We start from the raw sequence: 22,570 nt of genomic DNA, 5'->3' as shown, positions 1-22,570 counted from the left end.
AGTGTATGTAATTTGTGTGTGCTTAGTTGCTCAGTCATGTACGGCTCTTTGCGACTCCATGGGCTGCAGCTCACCATACACCTCTGCCCATGGAATTTTTTAGGCAAGAATACTGGAATGGGTTGCCAGTGGGTTCCTCCTCCAGGGAATCTTCCTGATCCAGGGATTGAACCGTGTTTCTTGCATCTCCTGCATTGGCAGGAGAATTCTTTATCTCTGTGCCACCTGGGGAGCTGCGTGTAATTTAACACAGGTTAAATAACATAGAAGCACATTTCTCTTTCATGTGGTTTCCAAATAAGTGGTCTGAAGAGATAAGTTGTTGAGGTAGCCTTGCTATCATCAGTACATGACTTCCATTTTGGAGTTCAAAGCAGTTTTTCAAATGCTGATTATCTCTCTGTGGGAAAAGAGGAAAGTTAGGAAATAAAACACATGTATCATTTTTGCTCACATGCCACTGGCCAGAGATTAGTCACAAGGACATATCAAACTGCAAAAGGAATTGTAGTCTGGAAATGATTGCCCGTGAGCCCAGGTAAAATGCAAGTGGGCCAGCATAGTTTGAGACGAAGATTAGGGACTCTTAGGGCAAACAGTCTGGCTTCAAATTCCTCCTCTACCACTGACCAAGCTGTGTACTCTTGGGTAAGATAATTTGCTTCTTTCTGTATCAGATTCCTCATATGGAAAATGTTCATAATCTTATCTACTTCACAGAAAACTATATATAAAGTATTTAGAACTCTGCCTGGTACAGTTAAGTCTTTTACAGCTAAAATGAATGGGAAATAATATATATTGCATCTCTTAATAGCAGGAGATAATAGGTACTCATGGACCACAAACACCGAAATTTCAATCCCTTTCATTTATTCTCCATATTTAATCTGTCACCAGATTCTGTTAGTTTTTCTTCCTAAACTGTCCCCAGGTCTGTTGTAACCATTTTGAATCTTCCCTGCCTTCCCTCCACCCTAAAATATGCTCTCCAGACTCTTTCCAAACTGAAAGCATAATCATTTCATTCTCCATCCATCATTAGCCATGGTTTTTCAAAGCTTCTCAGGGTTTTTAGAAGGAAAGAAACAAGGAAGGAAGAAAGGAAGGAACGAAGGAAGGAAGCCTTACAAGGCTGCATACCCCTGGGCTCTGCCTATGCTTTCGGCTTCCTCTTTCCCAGTCTCTCAACACTCTAAGTGATATTAATATGACTTATTTCTGTTTACTTTGTTGCTATCCCAGGTTTCCTCTAGACCCAATGTTCTTGCATGTTTTCTTGCCCTGCGTGGAATGTACTCACTCCTCTTTCAGTCGACTAATATTCTTTTTTTGTTTGAAATTTAAATTAATATCACTCCCTTTGTCAAGTCTTAGTAACCACCTCAATAAGGCCACTTCCTGGTTTATAGATGGCCATCTCCTCACTGTGTCCTCATCTGGCAGAAGGAGCGAAGGAGCACTCTGGGATCTCTTTTCTAAGAGCACAAATTCCATTTATGAGGGATCCATTCTCATAACAAAATCACTTCCCAAATGCTTCACTTCCAAAGACCATTATATTGGGGTTAGGATTTCAATCTGAATTTTGAGGGGGACATAAAAATCAATCTGTAGCACCATACATGTGTAGAAAGCTGTCTTGTACCCTGCAGGCAAGCCCATTTGCTACATGAATGGCAGTGGGTGAGGGTCATCACTGCCATATGCAAAAAGAAGAGTCAATCATCTGAGCTCTGACCAAATCCTTGACTCACAAATTATGACGTCCTATAAACAATTGTTGTTTTAAGCTTTAGAGTTTCTGGGTTATTTGTTAAGTAACAATAGTGAACAGTAGCCTAACAGGAAATATGCATTTCTCAGAATTATCCTGAAAGTTCTAATCCTTATATCATAAGAGTAGGTCATAATTCACCTAAAACTTACTAAACATGTTTAGTAGAACCCACTAGTATAATTCAAGCACATAATAATTTAGCTCTGCCATTTTTTCCCCTCTAAAAGAAAAAAAAAAAAAAACTCTCCTAAACTTTTATTCTAGAGTGTATTGATAGCTAGTTTAGTTACCTACATTTTTTTGCCAATAATGCTACATGTTTTTTCTTTGTTTACAAATTCAGTACAGCTGTATAGGCTTATGCTTGAACAATGTGGGGGTTAGGGTAACTGACCCTATCTGAAGTCCAAAATTCATGTATAAATTTACAGTCTGCCTTCATATGAATGGTTCCATATCCATGGAACTATATGCGGGCATCATATAGTATGGTAGTTTGCATCTTTTGAAAAAATCGCCATATAAATGAACCCACATAGTTTAAACTTGTGTTGTTCAAGGATCAATTGTATTTTAAATACACATCTGAGTGAACAACTAGTAAAAATGTTCATCCAGGTGAGAATCAGAGAAAAATGAAGGAAAAGACCTAAAACCTAAAGAGACAGTAGATGTCTAGCAGTTAACTTCGAGACTGCTTTAAAAGTGAAGTGAAAGTGTTAGTTGCTCAGTCGTGTCTGACTCTTTGTAACCCCATGGACTGTAGCCTGCCAGGTTCCTCTGTCCATGGGACTCCCCAGGCAAGAATACTAGAGCAGGTTGCCATTTCCTTCTGTTTGCTCCAACTTCCAAAGTTTAACTAATTTCATTATATGAGTGTGATTTTTTTTCTTTTAGTTTGTGAGGAATTTATTTTAAAATAATTATTTTACGTATTGTGAATTATTTTAAAATTTGAATTTTTAAAACATTTTTTCCCACGGAGAGCTCAGTTCTACTTGGATAATACCAAAGGATTAAAGGTTGAAAATCTAGTTAGGTCAAACATCTTTCATGGGGTTTTATCCAGGAAGTGAGATTTCAAATCAAAGGGATTCTTCACAATATCTAAGTTTATGTATCTCACATTGCTGATGAGATGTTCTGATGCCCTTGAAAATTCTCTGAAGCTCATCCAAACAGATTGCTCACATCAGTATCTCTGAAAACATAAGCATATATAGAACTTTCCTTCTTGATTATTCCTTATAAATTTATTTACTTTTTTTTTTATCATAATCACCAAAGTCATCCCGTGAATAGCTGTGGTCAATTTCTTCCTCAGTGGCATTAAAGAATCCAACATTTAATATTTATACAAGCAAACTAATTTCTATGAGTCACAGTATATTGTGAATCCTTGTCTTACAGTATAGTACCCATAAACATGTGTTATATAAAAGTATTCTTTCTTTTAGCTCTACTTCAAGTACTGTTTCCTGAATTTCTAACAGCTTTTCTTTCTTTCTTTTATTTTTTCATTATTTTTTTTGCATTTAAAACAAATTCACTTATTAATCTGGCAAACAAACATAGCATCTTTAACCAAAGAACAGGGTATCTGGTTCTCCTTCAAACAGACAAGAACATATTTTCTTTGGAGTGATCAAAGGGACAGGGCAGTTGGCAAATTTCAAAGCATGATTATGTGTTAAACATTATCCTATTCTCCCTAAAGCTAAGTGCTGAAAGAACTCATTGGCTAAAAAAGAGCTTCACTTTTTTTTTTTGGATTAAGTTTTAAATTTTATTTATCTGGACAGTTATAAAATGGAATTCTTTTTTGTGGTTCCCAAATAATAAATTTCATAGATGTATATGGCAGAATGACAACATTAAACTTATAGTACATTCTCCAGAAACCAAAAGCTGGCATCTTATTGAGATGTCCACAGCTGGAAACCACAGCTGAAAGGTCTGTGGTGATTCCTATCCAACAGCAAGTGCTAGAAGGTTTTCTCTGCAAATACCCCTCATAAAAGACAGAGACGTGTGCATTGCGTATGTATGTTTGGTTCCACAGTCATGTCCGACTCTTTGCGACCCCATGGACCATAGCCCACCAGTGTCGTCTGTCTATGGAATTTTTCTAAGCCAGAACACTGGAGTGAGTTGCCGTTTCCTGCTCCAGTGCAGCTTCTCGACCCAGGGACTGAACCCGCTTCTCTTGCAACTCCTGTATCGGCAGGCAGATTTTTATTTATTTATTTATTTTTAACCAATGCACCACCTGGGAAGCCCAAATGACAGATACAGAGCATCTCATATTTGAAGATCCCTGCTTCATGCATTGGAGAAGGAAATGGAAACCCACTCCTGTGTTATTGCCTGGAGAATCCCAGGGACGGGGGAGCCTGGTGGGCTGCTGTCTATGGGGCTGCACAGAGTCAGACAGGACTGAAGCGACTTAGCAGCAGCAGCAGCAGCAGCTTGCCTGCTAGTGAAAGTATGTGGAAAGCACCAGGATAGCACCTATAGCAAAAATAATCCCCGATCTAATTCATATGATTTTAAAAACAAACAAACAAACCCAAAAAACCTCCTAATGAATTTCCAAATGATTCAGCTTCATCCCATCTTCAGTAGGCCAGCAACTGACTTCTTTGTTCTTTATAGATTTCTGGTAATATTTTACTTTCTATCACAATTCAGAGGTACATTCATGAACTAGGAAAAAGAAAAACAGCATAACTGGCTTAATTCTAATTTAGCAGGTTTTGCTACAAACAAACAAAAACAGCTGAGAGTAAATGTAGGTAGACCTGGGATTGTTGTTCTATTGAAATTCACTTACAATGCCTAGAGAGCATTAACTCTGTGTCACCTAAGAAATATTAGTCTAAGTTGCTTAAGGCATTTTGTTCAAGTAGCAAAACAAACCTCCTTTTCACTGTGCAAAGTCTATGCTTTGAAGTTATGGGAGCAAGGAAAAAAGAAAACCTAAAATAATCTCTGCCCTTGATATATTTTAGAAGAGAGAAATTTCTGTAGATGATGGTACATAGCAGAGGTTTTGCGTGATTGACCAGTTCTCTCAGAAACAGAAATGAGTAGAAGGCAGAAACATCAATTGCATTTCAACTGGACTAATGTCTTTGGACTCAGAATAGCCTGAAATCAAATCCTGGGTAAACCCCCTAGCAGCTGGTGTTGCCTTGGGGCCTGTTACTTAACTTCTCTAAGCCTCACTTTCTTTACCTCTTTAGTGGGGATGAAAGAACACATGTCTCAGGGTGACTGTGAATATTACATTACAGCAGTAAAATAAATTCTCAGCAACACGTCTTACATTACTAACTTTGAGTTTAAGTTATATAAGCTTTTGTTTAAAATGAAGGTATTTTACTGCACTGGAACTGACAACACCTTAGTAAAAATTTAATAGCTAACATCAGAATAGGAGTTTCCTTAAATGGTAACATTTCCCCAACTAGAACTTTTGCTGAGGTTAAATTGTCACATTATTAAAAAAAGATATTGTCGGTTGATGTACAGTAAAATTTAAAATCAAAACTTGAAAAATATTTCAAGATGATTTAATTTTATCTGATTGTTTAGTAAGGCAATGTACAGCCCCCGCAGATGCTAAATTGGAGACATAGGTAAGCAGTACCCTACTGCATGCCAGGGACAGATGTTTGTAATCAAACTAAGCTAACTGCAACTTTCTGAATTTCCTGGATTTATCTGAAAAAAAATCTGAGACCTTGTTAAATGTGTGAGGATTATTTGGAGTGATATGAAAGTACAACAAAATGTAATGGAACTATGACACTGCAATTTGAGTAAGGTACAGCTCAATCGTGCCTAGATATTTTCTCTATTGGTACTTAAAATTGCAAGCAATATTGTAAACTTTTTATAGGATGTATAAAACACTGCTGTACGTGATCTTCAGGGTTTCTGTTTCCAACTGTCTGTTATGTTTCTTCCTGATTATTCTTCTTACTAAACTTGTTGCATGTCCGCTCTAATTATAAGATTATTCAAAACAGAGATTTTAAATATCTGTGTGCATGTATTTAAGTTCTTCCAAAGAATTAGAATTTAGTGCTGAAACTTGCTGTGATAAAACAGTAGTAACAAGAGCAGCCATGGGAAAAGCAAAATGTAAAAGAAATATGGGACTTGATTTGTAGGAGTAAGTTTCTTTACATTCATTGTGCTATTTTGTGGTGGGAAGTCTCTGAAAGTGTTTTTTCAGGAAGCTTGTTTCTGCTAAAATAAACATAGCTGGCACTCACCTGGTCTTGTACCTAGGACTCACTCTCTGCTGCTTTAGCCACCAGTAATATGTAAGCATCAATCAGTAATAGCAGAATTTACCATGTATACTTGTCTAATTATAATCTTATTAGCATACCACTTTCCCCCAAAGCTATCATGGGATAAGAAACAGAGAAAGGTGAAGAGAATGACTAATGAACCATAAAAGTTACTTTATGGTTTATTTAAATAAAATCTAATCTTATAACAAAAAATTAGGGTTTCTGCATCTTTAGGGAACTGTGTCATTTAAGCAAATGTCTCAGAGTGACAATATGTAGCATAGGAGATACAGAGAAAAAATCACTGAGATAAAAAAGATGAGAATGAATTTTTAAATCTCATTAGGAAAAAGAAAGCAAATGACATAGAGAAACAGCAGTCTATGACTTTAAAAACTGTCATCAAATAAAGCACACTGCTTTTAGAATTACTCAGGCACCAATTTAGCATTAGGATGGTGATGTCTTGCACACCACTCCCCTGAAAGGGAAAGTTTTTCTTTAAACAATTATCTGCTAAAAACAAGAAAAGAGGTCAATCTAAACTATATTTCTGAACATAGTAGAGAGCTAATGGTGGCAAGTTAAATGTCAAAAGTTTGATTTCGATCAAAAGGAAATAAATGTTTAAAAGCCTTGGTTTGATAGTTAAATTCAAATAGTGCCCCAATTAACAATTAAACATATAAAATGTTATAATAAAAGGAAAGATGATGATAGTGAGATGTGTATATATTTTACTAATTTCAAAATAATTGGGAATGTTGAACTGTAAAGAACGAAAGACGCTCAGTCATGTCTGACTCTTTGTGACCCCATGAACTGTAGCCTGCCAGGCTCCTCTGTCCATGGGATTCTCCAGTCAAAAATGGTGAAGTGGGTTGCCATTCCCTTCTCCAAACTATAAAGGTGTTCTCATAAAATGGCATTCATATCTGTCTGTGAAATACAGATATAATTTTATCTGCTTCTGTGTAAGTAAGGATGGATATTGGGAAAAGTAAGCAGGCAAATTGGGCTTCCCTGGTGGCTCAGTGATAAAGAACCCATTTGTCAATGCAGGCAACACAGGTTTGATCCCTGAGTTGGGAAGGTCCTCTGGAGGAAGAAATGGCAACCCCCTCCAATATTCTTGCCTGGGAAATTCCATGGGCAGAGGAGCCTGGCGGGCCACAGTCCATGGGAACGCAAAAGTACTGGACATGACTTAGTGACTAAAATAACAAAAACAAGCAGACTACTTCCAGCAAACATAGAAATCAAGTCAGGAAAGAATGATAACATCTGTACCTACATGTAATATTCAGGGGGAGAAGGGTTCATCCATGTATAGCAAGGTTATGAATTAACTGTTGTAGGAAGAAGGTGACTGTGTAGAATCTGACTAATCCACTGTTCTCAAAGATGAAACTTCTAAATTAGCATGGTTGTTACAAGGTGATATAAAGAAAATCAAATAAATAATAAACTGAAATGAGTATTATCTATGCAGCTGTTAATAGGTGTGACAGCGGCAAAAGGAAACATGGGGAAAGACCGAGGGACAGAGACAGAGGCAAAAGATTCTGTAAGTGGAAATCTTACCAGCTCAGGGGCCTCAGAAACATTCCAGACTCCCAAGCGATTCATGGGAAAAACTAAAAGTGATTGCAGCTTCCGTATCTTTTCTGGTTAGTAGTGAAGATGGCTGACTGTGGGGTATGGATAGGAAGCCGTCTTTGTGGTAACTGATTTGGTTAAAGTGACTTGAAATTTTTTATTGGTTTAAGGCTCAGAAAAAGATATTAACGGAAGGAGGGTCAATGATGTATCATTTATGAAACATTTGCCTACTTAACTCCTAGAACCAGGGAAGCCCAACTCCTAAAACAAAATAGATAATCGCTATTTAGTTCTCTTTCTTGCATACATATATTATATATATAATATATAATCATCTGTAGTATTTAGTTGTAGTATATGTGTGCAAGAGTGCAGACTTAGTCATAATTGATTCTTTGAGACCTCATGGACTATAGCACACCAGGCTCCTTTGTACATGGAATTTTCTAAGCAAAGAATACTGGAGGGGGTTGCCACTTTTTCCTTCAGGGGATCTTTCTGACACACGGATCAAACCAGCATCTCTTATGTCTCTTGTATTGAGCAGACAGATTCTTTACCAACTGAGCCACCTCAGAAACCCCTATATAAATTTAGTTATTTTATATATATATTTAATTGTAGTATATAGTTAGTTTTATATACCTATATTTAGCTCTATATAGTCAAGGCTATCGGAGAAGGCAATGGCACCCCACTCCAGTACTCTTGCCTGGAGAATCCCAGGGATGGGGGATCCTGGTGGGCTGCCGTCTATGGGGTTGCACAGAGTAGGACACAAATGAAGTGACTTAGCAGCAGCAGCAGCAGCAACAGCAGTCAAGGCTATTGTTTTTCCTGTGATCATGTATGGATGTGAGAGTTGGACTGTGAAGAAACCTGAGCGCTGAAGAATTGATGCTTTTGAACTGCGGTGTTGGAGAAGACTCTTGAGGGTCCCTTGGACTGCAAGCAGATCCAACCAGTCCATTCTGAAGGAGATCAGCCCTGGGATTTCTTTGGAAGGAATGATGCTGAAGCTGAAACTCCAGTACTTTGGCCACCTCATGCGAAGAGTTGACTCATTGGAAAAGACTCTGATGCTGGGAGGGATGGGGGGCAGGAGGAGAAAGGGGACGACAGAGGATGAGATGGCTGGATGGCATCACCGACTCGATGGACGTGAGTCTGAGTGAACTCCGGGAGATGGTGATGGACAGGGAGGCCTGGCGTGCTGCGATTCATGGGGTCGCAAAGAGTCGGACACGACTGAGCGACTGAACTGAACTGAAGTGATACATGTATGTATATATAAATATGTATTTTGTTATATATGTATATATTTAGTTCTAGGCAAGTCATCTAATCTTATGATTCTTAAATTTCTTCATCTATAAAATGATGCTTATTTATGGTACCTTTTTGAAGGAATCAAGTATTTGGCAGTTTTTGAGTCCCCTACACTGTAATTAGAAATCATGACTGAAAATATTTTGTGTTCCTCCCAGAGAAGATTCATTTTAAAGGTAGTATTGCTTTTCTTGTATCTTTAAAGAGCCTCTTCAGACTTTTATATAATCCAACATGCTGGCAAAAATAAATAAATAAATAAATAACGACCTAAACAGCAAAATAGCATTTAAGCTTAACTCTATTGCATTACTTAAGGGTTCTCTAAGAATAACAGACACCAAAATAGTACAAAACTACCTCAACATTAAGGGATCATACAATATTCATTACCCCAACTAAAATAATGCATAATAGAAGCATTCAGCACTTTCTAAACTAGTTCAATTTCGGTTTGACTGATGATTTTGGAGCCTTTGTTTATCTAAGTGTACCAATGTCAAGGGAGTCAATACATATGTCATTAAACCATTAACTGTGTATCTGCTTAAGCCATCCACTTTTGAAAGATCTAGTACTGTTAGGCTTAGACATTTCAATTAAATTAACTAACCATTTTGAGTCATATTTTATACAGTAATTATTTGAAATATCAAAAATTGAAAGCAAGTTTTATTCTATCACCATTTTACTTTAAAACATAAATCACTATTTTACTTTAAAAGCAACAACAACAAAAGAAAGCTTTTGCAAAACACTTCAGAAAACAAACAAACAAACAAAACCCCAGAAAACTAGGAGTGGGATGTAAAGCAGTTGGGATCAGGTATTTTATTTAGGCTCCAAGTTTATGACATTGGGCCTTCTCCCTATTCTTGGTACTAGGTGTCTAGCCAGAGTTAAGGTTGCTCCTCATTTAAGTATAATTAAATCTGACCTGAGCTAGGAAAATCTAGATTCATAAAAAATATAGAATATAAAGTTTGTCCTCAGTTTACGGAAAAATAAAATGGGTAAAATCTAGAAGACAGAGCATAGTGAGAAAAAAGAAATTTAAGATTGGCATTACTCACAGCAGGTTTAGTCAGCACCCTCGTATTGGGATGTTTGACTCTGGTAAACATTAGAAACACTGGCAAGATTTTGTCATCCATTCAAATTTATGCACAAGTAGGCAGAATCATATGAATAAATTTCAAAGGAGAGGAGAACGAAAACTGTGACATGTATGTTTATAAAAGTAGAAGTGAAAGTGTTAGTTGCTCAGCTGTGTCTGACCCTTTGCGACCCCATAGACTGTAGCCCACCAGGTTCCTCTGTCCACGGAATTCTTCAGGCAAGAGTACTGGAGTGGTTTGCCATTCCCTTCTCCAGGGGATCTTCCCAACCCAGGGATCGATCTGGGTCTCCAGCACTGCAGGCAGATTCTTTACAGTCTGAGCCACTGGAGAAGCCCATGTATGTTTATATAAAACACCAGAAGTCTGACAAGATTACATTCTTTGATTCCAAATTATTTCTTTTTTTAGTACAAAATTAATGTCAGGTCCTGGACTTCCACAAGGACTATTTATATTTGCTCAAGAAACCTCAAATTCATGACTGCTCATATGGCATAAAAAATTGTCCACGTAAAATGGAATAAAGCATTACAGAAATATTTAAGTGATCCTTCAGACACTTAATGAGAAATACTGCTTGGCTGATAATGTCAGAGAGTAGAAGTGCAAAAATTCTCAGCTGAATTCAGTTGAATCATAGCAAAAGTGTTGGTTGAACAATCTCATTTATCTGCTTTAGGTGATCCTTTTTTGCATACTGACCTTTATTACATGACTTGGCAAAATTGCATATCACAAAATGGCAATAGCCTCTAGAGTTTGTTTTGAAGGTTCCAAACCTCAAATATTAAATTGATGAATGCTGTGGTACATTGCAAAGCATTATATTTCAGAGACATTTTATAAATTCCATTCTGTGTTTCACAAATCAGTTTCTAATCAAATTCAACATTCTCTGGAAGATCTTATACTACATAGTAAAAAATATGTGTTAAAAAATTACTTCCTGAAAGAGAGGTGGGAGAGCACTGTATTAGCACAATGCTTCTTTAGAATATTTAAAGGAATCTTGATCAAGAAGAAGGTGATATATGTATACACATGGTCGATTCATGCTGTTGTACAGCAGAAATTAACATAACATTGTAAAACGATTATATTCCAATAAAAATGATCTAGGTAAAAGTATATATAGACTATATATATATTTATGCTAAAGTAAACTTCTTTGACTATATCCTAGTTTATTTTTTGTATATATATATGCTTCTGTTTAAGTATGCCCTTAGGATGGGGGAGGAATCTTAAGAGGGTTGTCCAATACATTGTCACCTGCTAGGATTATTCAATTTATCTCCAGTGCAATAACTACAATATCATAGACTATGAGAATTGGAAATAATCTTTGACTTATTTTTGCCTATCTAAACTTTAAAGTATCACTGCAAACTTCCACACAAATTTTAATCCAGTCTCTGTTTGAACATATCCAGTTTGTTTTTGAGGAAAGTGATCTGTCCTGTGAATCTGAAGTCCTAGAGTCGGAGGTCCATTTGTCAAGCTCCCAGGCTTCTGACCTTTTCTTCCTTTGACTTTTGTGCTGGAAAGAGAACTGCTAAGATCTCGTCTGACTCTCAGATTTTATGACTATCTCAGTCACTGAGAGCCCAGGAATCTAATCAAACTCTGCACAGCTCTTGGGGTTAGAGGATATTCTTTGGGTCCAACTGAAACATCCCTCTGGTCTTTCAGCCTCCATTCTCCGAATCATATCACTTGGTTTTTAGAGTCACAATTAGGATATGAATCCTGACACTGCTCAGGAACAAGTTCTAAATTCTAACATTCTTTAAGCGCCAAGGGCATTCTTATTTTATGTGTAACAATATTCTTTTGATGAAAGTGAAGTCAGTCTTTGGCGCTCTTCTTAAAGAAGCTAAAACAAAAGGGGCCATCAAATACACTCTCTGCTGAATTACACAAACTATTATGTATGATGGAGTGGACCCCTATCAGTAGGCATGGAGATCACCTGGAATGTCCAGATGGTTCCTTAGAATGAGGGTTTTCAAAAGCCCATTGCTAGACATATGTGTCTGGTTAGAATGTTTAACCTTCATGGTCTTTAATCATGTAGCATTATGTGAAATGCCACTGGCTGAATGGCTTGATGGAGTGTTTTGAAGCTGTAGAGTTTCCAATCTCCTGGCCACCACCAGAGGCCCTGCAGACACTGGGAATGTGGGCCCTCGGTTTGAATGCCTCTCTATTGGTCTATGAGAAAAGAGGGCAGATGGGAGTCAGCCTTCACATTGTGTGGGATGGGCCTAAGGAGTGCTGTGAGGAAAAGAGTGAGTGAGAAAGAGGGAGAGAGAGGGACAGAGAGATCAACTGCTTGGGTGGGCAAGGAAATACCTGTTCTGATTCTTCCCTAATTGTTGATAATCTCAAAAATATTTTCCCCTCAAAATTAAGTTCATGTGAAGAAGATCCTTTTGGGGATTTTTAATTCTCTGAGGGTAAAAATATCACCTGGCATGGAAGTTTATTACTCTATATGCCATAAGTAATGAAAAAGCCAGTAAGGATTAAAAGTCCATCCTTGTTCATTTTAAGGGCAGCTGAAGTATATGGGGAATGGCTTCATAGTAGGAGACACTCACTCGCATCAGCCTGTCCTGACACTGAGTGTTGACTCTGCCACTATCCCCAGGTGCAAGGATCTGAACTCCTCTGAATTTCAGTATTCTCATCTGTGAAGCTGGAATAATTTCAGCGTTGTGGTGAAAATTAGAAAAAAAAAAAATAAACTATGCAAAAAGCTTGTCATGGCGCCTGAAACTTAGTCAACTCATAAAGCAGAGCTATTATTAACTCTTTATTTGGATTATAATGATGGTAGAGTGCTTGTTAGGAATGTTGACAATCTTTTAGCAGCTGAGCTTGACCCAGGACCCTTCTGTGTGTGTGTAAGTGCTTTGTCCCATACTTGGCCATGATTTAGGCCATTTCACTTTCCATCTATCTGACCTGAAGTTTTTTGCTTGAGCTTTTATTTTTTAAAAATGTTGCCAGATCTTGCTTCTGCTACTTCTGAAGAGCTCTGAGGCTTGATGGCAACATCTCTTGCTCGCTTTTCAGAGTCCTAATTCTATCCAAACAGAAGCATCTGAGTTCTTTCTTTCATGTACTCGGGGTGCTGGTGGTTGGGGGGGTGGTCCAACATTTTTGTTGTTGTTGCTGAAACTCTGGAAAGAAAGCAGGGCATGGAGCTGTGCTAGCCAATTTGGCAGCGTCCTTTTTTCAGCCCACTTGGCTGTGCACAGTATTCTGTCTGAGTTTGGGAAGATCTGTCTGCTTTTTTCCTTTGAAGAGAGGCAATGAGAAATGAGGCAATGGATTTGTCTTATACAACAGCCTGGAAAAAATAGGCCATGGCCTAACAAATAAGAAGAGTTGCATGGCCTCATTCCAAGAGTTCCTGGCTGGGGACAGGGGGACAGGTTGAGACGCCGTCTGATAAATTTTGGTTCCTAACTGCCCTCTTTCTCGAAACAAGTGTTGCTTAAAACAAAAGGTGGGGGTAGGCAGGAGGAAGTGTTGTTCCTTACATAGAATGATGTTCCTCCATCAAGCATCAATATGCAGATTTAGAAGTCACAGGTCACATCATGTTTCCCTAAGCACAGCAGTCAACCCTACAATCCTTGCATATGGCAGTGAGATGTGATAAGGGGCAGGTGCTACCCAGTCCCAGGTGCTCCTCTTCTGAGATTGGTTTAAACCATTTCCTTGTCAAACAAGTTCAAATGACCATACACTGTCCCTTTTTGCTATGCTTGTCTCGGCAAAGCGCTTTGTCCTTGTGGGGTCTGCCTTTTCCAAGATGACTTGTTCTATTTCTCTCCTTGTTGTTTTCTTTTCCAATCAGTGAGGGAGCCCCAGACATGAACTGTAACAGGGGCTTCTCACTCTCTACTCCTCCCCTCTCTATAGACACACACACACACACACACACACACTACCATTTTAATTGCCTTTTCCACTGATGATGTCTTTCCTATCAGACATTCTTTGTTATTTTGGTTTGAAATTCAAGGAATAGGGGAGGCTGGGATATCATCAATCTCAGAGGTGGCTGGTCTGACTCAGCGTCTGCATCAAAAATAGTGCTCTAAAAAAAGGCAGTCTCCTCCTCACTGTGAACACCTAGATTTCTACCTTCCTGGGGCATCGTTCACTTAACTCCTTGACTGCCTGCCTGGGTTATGATGGCCGCAGACTGAATCTGTGTTTCTTCATCTCGGAATAATGCTCCTCAGAGCTGCTTTATGGAGCTATTCACAGATGAGAGCGGTAACGAGCCTAACCGCCCAGCTCCCTTTTCTGTATTCTGTAACATTCTCATCTCAGCCCCTGTGTCTGGCAGCCACACAATGAGTCCCTCCCTGCCTGTGTCAGGGAGATGGATGGTATCTGCAGTGTCTGCATCTCAGTGCTGACTCTATGAGCTCCTGCTGAACCTTCCCTCGCAATGCTCGACTCTGTGCCCTTGGATCAGATAGGCAAACCGCCCCCTTCCAAGAAATGTCTTATTTTCTCCCCACACAAAATGCTTTAATGGAAATAATGACACGCATTAGGCACGTTGATGGATAGCACGTTGTACTTTCATCCTCCATATTCCTGATTACAGGACTCTTTGTTTTTGTCTCGTTGCTCCATTATTATTTTTTTTTTCAAAGCTGAAACAAAGAGACTGCAAGTCTAGGTAGTGGTTCTTTACAAGCATCTCCTACATCTCTGCTTTCTTATACTGTATGGAATCAGAAAACGTAAATAACAAAGGATATTAATGAGCCCCTATCTCCTTATCAGGGAAGTGCCAGTTCATTTTGGCTACTTTTGCTTCTGATCTAAACTGGCTGGGTTTTGTTTCAGCATGAAATCAGTTCTGAACCGTGTACAAATGTGCCACCATGGGGTCTTTGGTAATGGATTATCAGTAAGATCTCAGTGATGCTAGCACCATGTGGGCATATCTGAGCAAAGTGGAATTATGTGGGATTGCAACCAAAGGAAGAAAACAAGGACTATTTCTACTATCTGTGTTCTAGAGCTGACTTCATTGGAGAAGGCAATGGCTCCTCACTCCAGTACTCTTGCCTGGAAAATCCCACGGACGGAGGAGCCTGGTAGGCTGCAGTTCATGGGGTCGCTGAGGGTCGGACACGACTGAGCGACTTCACTTTCACTTTTCACTTTCATGCATTGGAGAAGGAAATGGCAACCCACTCCAGTGTTCTTGCCTGGAGAATCCCAGGGACAGGAGAGCCTGGGGGGCTGCCGTCTCTGGGGTCGCACAGAGTCGGACACGACTGAAGTGACTTAGCAGCAGAGCTGACTTCATGGGCATGTATCTTACATTGTCATACAGGGCCGCACACTTGGATGGGCAGTTTAATGCTCTACTAAGGTCTTCTTGAAATTCTCAATGATTTGTGAGCAAGAAGACCTGAAGATTCATTTTGCATTAGTCCAGTAAATTTTGCAACCACTCCTGGTGCCATGCACTGCTCTGTTTTGTTGCTAGAAACAGGTTTCCTCCTTGTGTTTTTTTTTTTCCTTTCTGCTCAGTTTTGACTGAGGTGAAGCAGGACAGACAGCAGCATAGGTGTTAGGACACTGAAGTGGGCATGGGGCAGCCTGCCACCCCATACAAAAGGTTATGTAGGAAGTGGCTATGAGAACCTGTTCCATATGTCCTGGACCCTTTGACCAGATCAAAGGTCTCAAAAAGGTTTTGAGATGTGTGCAGGCATCTGTTCAGAGAGAGAGCAATTCCCTTGCTGTGAGTCCCCTTCCTTGTGGTTGGGAAGATAAGGACTGGCTTCCCAGTGGCTCAATGATAGAGAACCTGCCTGCTAATGCAGGAGATGACAAGCAACCCAGGTTCAATCCCTTGATCGGGAAGATCCCCTAGAGGAGGAAGTGGCTACCTATTCCAGTATTTTTACCTGGATAATTCCATGGATGGAAGCACCTAGAGAATTACAGTCCATGAAGTTGCAAAGAGTTGGACACTACTGAGCACACATGTATACATTTTATATTGGGGTATAGCTGATTAACAATGTTGTGATAGTTTCAGGAAGGCAGCAGAGGGACTCAGCCATAATATACATGTATCCATTCTCTAAACTCACCTCCTCCCATCCAGGCTATCACATAACATTGAGCTGAGCCCCATGTGCTATGGGTCCCCAACAGTAAGACTTTGTTGGTTATCCATTTTAAATATAGCAGTATGTACATGTCTATCCCAAACTTGCTAACTATCCCTTCCCTCCATCCTTCCCACTGGAAACTATAAGTTCATTCTCTAAGTCTGTGACTCTGTTTCTGTTTTGTAAATAAATTCATTTGTATAATTTCCTTTTAGATCCTGCATATAAGGGAAGCCATATAATATTTCCCTTTCTCTGTGTGACTTACCTCACTCGGTATGGTAATCTCTAGGTCCATCCAGGCTGCTGCAGTTGACATTAGTTCACTCTTTTTAATGCTTGAAGAAAATAAGAGACTTAAGGGAGACACAAAGTACGGGTATCTTGCTCATGCTTGAGAAAGTTACAATGGACTATGGCTCAGATACAACTCATGCTTGGAAATCTATAAACTAAAGAGAGGCTAAATAGGGGATCAAAGGGAAGTGATCTAATTTGCTGGAACAGGTTATGATGCTGAGCATTGGCGGTGGGCCATTTGCAAGAGAGTTTTGATGTAGAGTTATTGTAGGTCTCCCAAGGTCTATGCTGGGGCTTCTGGAGGCATGAGGAGCCCCTGAGGGAGGGCTGTTCAGCTGGTGAGTAGTGGTTGATGCAGGAGTAAAGGACTTAGAATAGAAATGCAACTGCTGGGAGCAAGAAAGCCATAAGAAAGATTGGCTAAAGAGAACATTCGGAAAGCCCCCTAAAGCAACCACGAGGACAAGGGTTGACTGTAATAATTCTGGTAGCCTCCCTCTAAGAACTGTCAGCTTCAACTACCTGACAACCAGAAAGCACAAAGCCACCCAGGTATTACTTTTCCTTCTCTTCATCACTGATCCCTAAATGAAGCTAAGACTGGGAGAGATGATGATCTGGAAGGGACAAGCCCCAGAACCCTTGCACCACTGCAAGTCCCAGCCTATAACAGGTGCCAGCTGGTTGAGGGGTTAAGTTGCATGTTAAATCAGGTTTGGAATTTTCACTGCTCTATCAGCCTAAACATTCCCGTGACTGAATTGAGCCTGTGCTCCAATTGGAAGTCATGGTTGGATCTCCTTTTACCTAATAACAAGAGGAAAGTCAGAGAAAGCTGTCTGAGTGTTCCCTCTAGGGACACGAGGAGGTTATATTTTCTCCCACTTTATCATTAAACCTTGTTCAGTGATCACAGTGAACACACATCATGCCTGCTGACATATTGGTCACATCCTTATTACCCATCCAATCCCCCAGGTGTTTTGCAGAAAGTACTATCCAAATGTCGGAAAGGAGAAAAATAAGAAACTCAGAGGTTAAAAGACCTTAGCAAATTAATAAATGATGGAGCTAGAATTTAAAACCTGGTTTGTCTTTTTTAAAGCTTATTCTTTTAATCATTAGGCTCTCTTTCTTAAATTAGAAAAAGCAAAAACCAAAACCACCATCTATTAAGTACCCACTATATGTCAGGATAGTGCTAATGGCCTCACATATGTGATTATATTATTTACTCTTTACGTAAGGCATAAGTTAGATGTGCTCCTATCATGCTGCTGCTGCTGCTAAGTTGCTTCAGTCGTGTCCGACTCTGTGCGACCCCATGGATGGCAACCAACCAGGCTCCCCTGTCCCCGGGATTCTCCAGGCATGAACACTGGAGTGGGTCGCCATTTCCTTCTCCAATGCGTGAAAGTGAAAAGTGAAAGTGAAGTCGCTCAGTCGTGTCTGACTCTTAGCGACCCCATGGACTGTAGCCCACCAGGCTCCGCCGTCCATAGGATTTTCCAGGCAAGAGTACTGGAGTGGGGTGCCATTGCCTTCTCCGGCTCCTATCATAGAAAGCTGAGATGTACAGGGTTTTAGTAACTAGTCAGTAACTAGTCTGAAACTACATGGATAGCTATTATCTGCCTGACCATAACCTCGTGCAGTTCATTAAGAGAAAGAAATAGAGATTGAGACAGAGAGATTAATTTCTCCTTCTTTTTATTCTCAAGTAAGTTATATCTTTGCTAAAACAGAATAAGATGAAAGTCTTCCTAATTATATAGCCAGTCAAGCATGGATGCTAAGTTGCTTCAGTCATGTCTGATTCTTTGCAACCCAATAGACTGTAGCCTGCCAAGCTCCCTGTGTTCATGGGATTCTCCAGGCAAGAATACTGGATTGAGTTGCCATGCTCTCCTCCAAGGAATCTTCCCAACCCAGGGATCAAATCCATGTCTCTTAAGTCTCCTAAACTGGCAGGTGGGTTCTTTACCAAAGCCCCACCTGGGAAACCCTTATAGAACCACTAGTAGTCACCAAAGAAAACCCCAAAGAATTATTAGCTACTCATAGTCCCATGAAGAGGTACGATAAGTAAATATAGAGGAAACTAACAGTCACGACAACCTTAGCCCATAATGAAGTGACCAGCTCTGCATGACTCACTGTCAGTGAAGCTGTAACGTTAGAGAGAGGACAGCACTGTCTTGTCTCCAGGAATATCCAGGGAAGTCTACGTGGAAAAGGTGAGTCATTAATAATAGTTTTATATAAATAATTTGAGAACAACAACAGGAAACATCCAGGTTGGGGGAGTGACTGCAATAGCAAATCACAGAACTGGGGATAATATAACTAACAAAAGGAGAAAGCAGGAAAAGTTGTTTGTTTGTTTTTTTTCCTTGAAAGACTGCTATTTTTTCTAGAAGAGTGGGCCCTATGTTGAAGCTCCATTATTTATGCAGAGAGCTGCGGTCAGGACAATAAATATGAACATGATGTGATGGGCAATGATAGGCCAGGGATTGAGTTATGGTTTTGAAATGTCTGTCTGAGAGTGGTATGCTGGAACTTCCCCAGTGGTCCAGTGGTTAAGACTCTACACTTCCAATGTGGGCTGCAGGTTCGATCACTGGTCTGGGAACTAAGATGCCACATTCTGTGCAGTTTGACCAAAGGAAAAAAAAAAAAAATGGAAGGAAGAAAAGAAAAAGAAAATAGAGTGAGAGTGACTAGAATTGGTTAGCATTGCCCCAATACAATATGGCACCTCATTTTAGCCAGTGCAGAATGTACTTTTGGATTCTCTGTTTTCTTTCTGGATTGAGAGTAGAAAGAAATGGGGATGGGAGTAGAAATACTTGGAAGATAGATGTATGGATGTGTAGATTCCAGAGAAGTGTATGTCTGCAAACTCTGAGGGAAGAGCTGTAGTCCTGAAACAGTGGGGCTTTTTATCATTTTATGTTAAACAGTGCATTTAAAGCTCAAAGCTGAGTGAACCAATACAACAAAGCACATGGTAAATTTTCAGTATCTATAATAGTACAGAGAAAAATCATCATTCTGACACTGGGAAGCATGACATTGGTGTAAATAACAGTGACTTCAGTTGAAATTATGTTCTTTCTTTTGAGGTACAATATTGCTATATGGAGAAAAATTGTATTTCTTTTCCTCTTAGTATTTTTCTTTTTGGCTCTGCTGTGCAGCATGCAGGATCTCAGTTCCCCCACCAGGAATCAGACCCTCATCCTCTGTGTTGGGAGTACAGAGTCCTAACCACTGAACAGGGAAGTCCCTCTCTTAACATTTTAAAATCAGCTTACAATGGTTACCTGTGTCGCCTGTTCACAGTGGAATAGTCAAAGAAAATCCTGGATCTACTAAACACTTAAGAGTGAATAACAGCTATTTTAAACCCCCCTAACATACTTTCTGGAGTTGGAGTGCTACATCGAAACGTATCATCAAAGGCTTTGCTGCAAAGTGCCAAGATGCTATTGAATAAGTTAACAATGAGGCAGGGAGGGGACTTTTAATTTGCCCCAAACTTCTCTTACAGTATCTTGGTAACAAGCTCTGATTTATTCTTATAGGGAAGGGGAAGGGAGGAGTGGTTGGTGAGGGGGAGTAAGTCATTGATGTGGAGCATTTTCCAAATCTCTCACTGGCAATATCCATACTGTAGTTTCTATTTGAAGTGTTGACAATGGAGAAAACATTACTGAGAATGGCTGTCATGGATAAGCCAATAAAGCTTGAATCACCCTTTCCTCTCACATCCACTTGTCCAGTATGTTCTGACACAAAACAGCATCAACTCAGAAGGGGTGAAGTAAGGTTACCTAGGATCCCAGATAAATTTCTTTTAAGTTTGGCTTATTCCTTTGAATGATTTCTTAAAAACTGACCTTTCTGTTGAGGCATTTTCTAGAACAGTAGGATGTCTTATTGAAGCATGCCTGTTGAGAGTCTTTGAACCCCCCTTTTCCCTCCACAGCTGTACAAGTCTACTTCGGCTTTGGAGCAGAAAAAAACAATGTGGTATTATTTTTCCTTTCCTCTGGAATATTCAGTTTCCATTCTCATGAATTATAATTTAAGTGAAGCAAAGAAATATCAATGAATCTTTGAAATTAGATATTAATTTGTGTCTCACTTTAAAAAACACTTTTTTGTTTGTTCTGTACCAGTTATCAGTCAACAGCATCCCTGTATAATGCACACGTGGCTGATTTCTTCAGGGATTTATACCTGGAATAAATGCATGCTGCCCTCACAGACCTGCTTCTTAATTGACAATAGATACAGTCAATGATTTGGTTAAAATATCGTTAGGAACATCACATACATACATGGTTGCCAGTTTTACCTAGATTGAAATGATGAATCTCTGTGACAACCTAATTGGCTCAGTTGCTTTGCTCAAAATGTAAGGACTTATAGGTCCTTTTTTTCTCATATTTTTTTTTTCTTTTTTAAAAAAATAAAAACAAGATTTCACGTTAAGATTATTGAAATAAATATTATTTGAGAAATCTAACAGTGCAAATAAATGTGTAAGTCACAGAAGGAAAGAGGACGGAGTAGTCGTGCACGAAGTGATGAAAGTATGGAGTTATTCGAATGAAAAGCTATGTTAGAAGAACTCTCAGGCCTAACTGACACTCGTTTGACCCTAAACTTTGTTACTGTCACTATCTCAATTCATTCTTGATAACTTAGAATAGTTATATCCCTGTCAGTAACCTGGTATGCCACAGAAATGTCTCATCTTGTTTTCTGCGATTATTCTTGAGCCAAACAGAATTTATTTCAAAAACAGAATCAAAGCTAACAGCATTCTATAATATATTTCTCTTCCTATCTTTCGCTTCCTTAATTTTTTGCATACTACCACTTTTTCTCCTTCCAATATTGTTAGGATACAATGTTTGATTCTAGTAACAGTCATCACAAATGGCTAATTATATAACTCTACACAATAGGGAAAAAATCCTGAGTCACCGAAACTTAACAATGGCAGAGATGAAACTTTAGAAGTCATGTTCAGTAAGATGACTCATTCTAATAGTATGAATTCCTATTTTATATTTGACAGGTGCTTGATAATTATCCAGTTATATATGTGTATTATGCATATGAAAAGTAAGTGAAAGTGTTAGTTGCTCAGTCATGTCCGACCCTTTGCAACCCCATGCTGCTGCTGGTGTTGCTAAGTTGCTTCAGTCGTGTCCTATTCTGTGCGACCTCATAGATGGCAGCCTACTAGGCTCCTCTGTACTTGGTATTCTCCAGGCAAGAATACTGGAGTGGGTTGCCATTTCCTTCTCCAATGTATGAAACTGAAAAATGAAAGTGAAGTCGCTCAGTCATGCCTGACTCAGCGACTCTATGGACTGCAGCCTACCAGGTTTCTCCATCCATGGGATTTTCCAGGCAACAGTACTGGAGTGGGTTGCCATTGCCTTCTCCATGGGCTGTAGCTAAAGGCAAAGGACTAAAGTGGCAAACTCCACTTGAAAGCAGAGTTCCAAAGAATAGCAAGGAGAGATAAGAAAGCCTTCCTCAGTGATCAATGCAAAGAAATAGAGAAGGATGAAAAACAAGCTGGAATCAAGATTGCAGGGAGAAATATCGATAACCTCAGATATGCAGATGACACTACCCTTATGGCAGAAAGCAAAGGGGAACGAAAGAGTCTCTTGATGAAAATTAAAGAGGACAATGAAAAAACTGACTTAAAACACAACATTCAAAAAACAAAGATCATGGCATTTTGTCCCACCACTTCATGGCAAATGGGTGGGGAAATAAAAGAATCAGTGAGAGACTATTTGGGGGGGCTCAAAAATCACTGCAGATGGTGACTGCAGCCATGAAATTAAAAGACACTTGCTCCTTGCAAGAAAAGCTATGACAAACCTAGACAGTGTATTAAAAAGCAGAGACATCACTTGGCTGATAAAG

At 39.4% G+C, this 22,570-nt stretch overlaps 1 long non-coding RNA gene across 1 annotated transcript; it reads right to left on the bottom strand.

The window, feature by feature from the left end:
• Positions 1 to 174: 174 nt before the first annotated feature.
• Positions 175 to 16,656, bottom strand: LOC120853485. Its single transcript, XR_005718787.1, has 4 exons — positions 16,575 to 16,656; positions 9,131 to 9,255; positions 4,359 to 4,486; positions 175 to 400 (listed from the first exon to the last, which is right to left on the bottom strand). It is a non-coding gene; the product is annotated as an uncharacterized LOC120853485 (long non-coding RNA).
• Between the last annotated feature and the right edge of the window lie 5,914 nt (positions 16,657 to 22,570).

The sequence above is a fragment of the Oryx dammah genome, unplaced genomic scaffold (genome assembly GCF_014754425.2).
Source record: "Oryx dammah isolate SB20612 unplaced genomic scaffold, SCBI_Odam_1.1 HiC_scaffold_2, whole genome shotgun sequence".
In the NCBI taxonomy this organism is placed as follows: Eukaryota; Metazoa; Chordata; class Mammalia; order Artiodactyla; family Bovidae; genus Oryx; species Oryx dammah.
This window is presented reverse-complemented; position numbering and strand designations above follow the sequence as displayed.